Genomic DNA, 3,820 nt, shown 5'->3' on the forward strand with positions numbered 1-3,820 from the left:
AAACTGGAGTTTTCATTTAAGTTTGCCACAGTGTGCATTGCCGTAATTGTGACATTTTTATTTTATTTCATTTATTTAAGATTCATTCATTCATTCATTTTCTACCGCTTATCCGAACTACCTCGGGTCACGGGGAGCCTGTCAGGCGTCATCGGGCATCAAGGCAGGATACACCCTGGACGGAGTGCCAACCCATCGCAGGGCACACACACACACACTCTCATTCACTCACACACTCACACACTACGGACAATTTTCCAGAGATGCCAATCAACCTACCATGCATGTCTTTGGACCGGGGGAGGAAACCGGAGTACCCGGAGGAAACCCCCGAGGCACGGGGAGAACATGCAAACTCCACACACACAAGGCGGAGGCGGGAATCGAACCCCCAACCCTGGAGGTGTGAGGCGAACGTGCTAACCACTAAGCCACCGTGCCCCCTGAATTTTATAACAGTACATTTATAATTCTATATGTCCGGTTTATTAGTACAAGCTCACAAGCTAAGCTCACAAGCTACAGTAAAAAAAATTTAACATTGCCACGTGAGTATTGTGCTCTTTGTCTTATCCTCATCAAACATCTAACAAACGATCATCTTCAAGCTGTGAGGCTGTGTCTCTTGGTGTTAATACAGTTTACAACTCCATCTGGTGGCTGTTCAGTCATCCACTGAGAACTCCTTAAACAGGAAAGACACACACATAAGAGCTATTTTACACTCTTGCTCTACTACTAAAAGTGAGAGAGCTCACACTGTTCAACCACAACATAGTGTGATATAATACAACTGCTGCTGACCACAAGGTGGTGGTGAATACAGGCCTTTGTTACTTAAGTGTGACAAAGGTTTACTCTGCGAAACATGTGGCAGCATCATTCAGTTACATCTGCACACCACAGAAGCACTCATCTGCAACAGAATAACACATTTTATAATATATGAGTCTTAAAACATTAAGGTCCAACTCACAAGCATATGCGACACTGTGTAAAATATGACTAAAATATGTAATACTTTATTCCTAATGCTGCACATTGGTGTCCATATTCTGACTCAACTCTCCAGAAACTCATTTCCTAATGTAATTTTGCAGGATGTCTGTGGCTCTGCTGGTCTGAATCTTTTTTTACCGGAGGCTAAAAAAATGGAACTTCTGCCTGTTTTGGGTTCACACTGAAAATTCTGAAATTCTTTATCTCAGTTTTTCTGTTTTAACATAGCCTACTAGGGACAGCATAAATCCATATATCCCATTAGTTCTAAAATGCTTATCTTTAATGCATATAGTGATATCAAACCCATTTCTGCTGTCTAAGACGCCAAGTGCATCATAAGCACTTAGAATTTTAAGATGTAATCAACCACTACAGTGGTATAAAAACAGAGGTAAAAGAGTCTCACACTAAAAGCCAACAGGGTCTGTTGTCACAATTGTAGGGATTAAATAATTCATTTGTTTATACTGATTGAAATTTTCCAATATGTTGATTTCCATTCCATTGTATAAGAGGAGTGAAATTCAATGTTATTTATATATATGTATCTATGGTTCTATGTATGTAACAGACAGTTTTCCTTATCATACAAAACCAGCTCCAACGTGGGAGCTTGGGAAGGTTCCAGTCACTACAACAATAGAATTTGTCAAATAACTAACTATGTCATACAGTTAATTAATCACAAATCAAAGATCTGGGCATGGGTGCGCATCATGTGTTCCCAGACCCACAGTTACATACATGAACACTGAGTGAAAGGAAGAGCCTAGAGCATTGTGAAGGATCCCTTTCACCCCTCAGACCTATTCCATCTGGAAACAAGCTACAGAGCATCCCAGCCAAGTCTCTCTAAACGTCTGAAGAGTTTCTTCCAACAGGCAGTGGGAGTGTTGAACAGAGCTGACTGCCAGACACTTACATTTTCAGGCTGAACTTCTCCTTCAGCCCTCTTGTCATCTATTACACTACGTACTGCCCCCAGCCACTTGACATCTGAAGACATCACTCACATTATATTCACAGACATATTAACACTTTAACCTTTACATTGTCTGCACTTAGGTCAATGTAAAAGTCATTAAGGACTACCACCACCTATTACTCTGCGCAGTAATAATCCAAACTCTACTGTCCTGTGCTTAAATTTACATTTATGGCAGAGCGACTTACATCTCATTTATACAGCGGGGCAAGTGCGGGTTAAGGGCCTTGCTCGTGGCCTTAGAATTGGCACTTGGTGGCCCTGGGATTCAAACTCATGACCTTCCGATCAGTAATCCAACATTAACCACTAAACTACCACGTCCCTGCTTAATGCCTACAGCTATTTCATGTTAAATGTAGCAGCGAGTCCCAGAGAAACTGTATTTTGTTCCTCACTCAGTATTTCTGTGATGAGCAGGACTTTTAATTTGTCAAACTTCATCAATACAACATACAGTATCATTGTATAGAAGTCTTTCAATATACATCAGTTTATTAAACAATCTATTCAACAGGCTACATCATAAAACAGCTAATCATCACTCCGTTTACATAATGTGAGGTGTAACGAACCCGTAAAATGACTCAAGCAGGCACTCCCTTCTCGTTCTTATCTCGAATCAGCAGAGACTTTATACCAGCATGCTAGTTTACTACATTCAGCAGCAAGCCGGACAAATGTGTGTTACACTGGTAGTAACATGATCACTGGCAAAGGGTTACTCTTGTATGATATGGTGAATTTTATATAGAATTTTTAACTGCAAGCAAGTTTTCAAGTGTACTGCTAGTTAAAACATTGTTACCATAACAACCAGTAGTATGAACACTTACTGGGGACAAAAGTGGGTAACGCCCCTTTGCTTAAGCCTGTACCAGGCACGCCCCATATAAGTCACATCAATAACATTATAAGCATGGTTCACGTTGTTAGTCTGATAAACAGCTTTTATGTGCCTTAATTAATCTAAACGGATCACACAGTCACTGACTGTGTGTATTAACACAGTTATTGTGCTTTTTTAAGTTGAACACTATAATTACATAGACGTCAAAGGCGGAATGTTTATGTCTGCTGTTTATGGACATTACTGTATATGGGTGTGTGTATCGTTATCACCCTAAACACACTTTAACTGTTGCAGAGTGCAATGTTCAGGAAATAGTGCTGGGCTTCACGAGGCAGCTTCTAAAGTGATCAAAGTCCAAATCACAACCTGAAATCTCTAGTTAGACACGAAATGGCTTAAATAAGGTAAACAGACTTGTAATTAGCCGTTAAAGTATTCATAATAGTCTAAGATTTACACGTAAAACAACACTGGATTGCTTGCTATAATATGCATTAGCTGGTTCTTCATCAGCGTGTTATGTCTCGAAAAGTGGCCTTATTTAAAGTCCATAAGAGATCGAACTGCCACAAAAAAAAGGCCCGTGCTTTCTCTGCTTAAACAGGATAATACTATACCTACCTTAATATCCCGGGTCAAAACGATCACGTGTAGAAAGTAACACGAACACATGGACGGTCCAGTTCCTGTTTTATATAGCGTCAACGCGCTTACCGTAATTCTTGAAATAGAAACGCATTAGTCATTACGACTGCCAGTAAGTCACGGAAAGCTAGAACTCTTACGTCTGACGTGTAATTTATCACATCAGTTATATTCATTTAGCATAATAACTCCTCGAAATCACTAAATCACCATAACGTCGTTCCTTAATTATATCGCTAGGCAACTTCGTTTTCGACAAAGCGGAGTTTTTGCTGCATTACGGTACAGCGTCTAAGCTCCGCCTCCCTCGGGAGAGTGAATATTCGTGGACGGGC

The 3,820-nt window shown here is 40.3% G+C and overlaps 1 protein-coding gene across 1 annotated transcript in view; it reads right to left on the reverse strand.

Moving 5' to 3' along the window:
* shq1 (SHQ1, H/ACA ribonucleoprotein assembly factor) overlaps positions 1 to 3,597 on the reverse strand; it is a 57,161-nt gene extending 53,564 nt beyond the window's left edge. Inside the window, exon 1 of the mRNA XM_060868372.1 lies at positions 3,462 to 3,597. The gene's annotated coding sequence lies outside the window, so the exon portion shown is untranslated. The remainder of the gene's footprint in view (positions 1 to 3,461) is intronic.
* Between the last annotated feature and the right edge of the window lie 223 nt (positions 3,598 to 3,820).

The sequence above is a fragment of the Tachysurus vachellii genome, chromosome 4 (genome assembly GCF_030014155.1).
Source record: "Tachysurus vachellii isolate PV-2020 chromosome 4, HZAU_Pvac_v1, whole genome shotgun sequence".
NCBI classification, from domain to species: domain Eukaryota; kingdom Metazoa; phylum Chordata; class Actinopteri; order Siluriformes; family Bagridae; genus Tachysurus; species Tachysurus vachellii.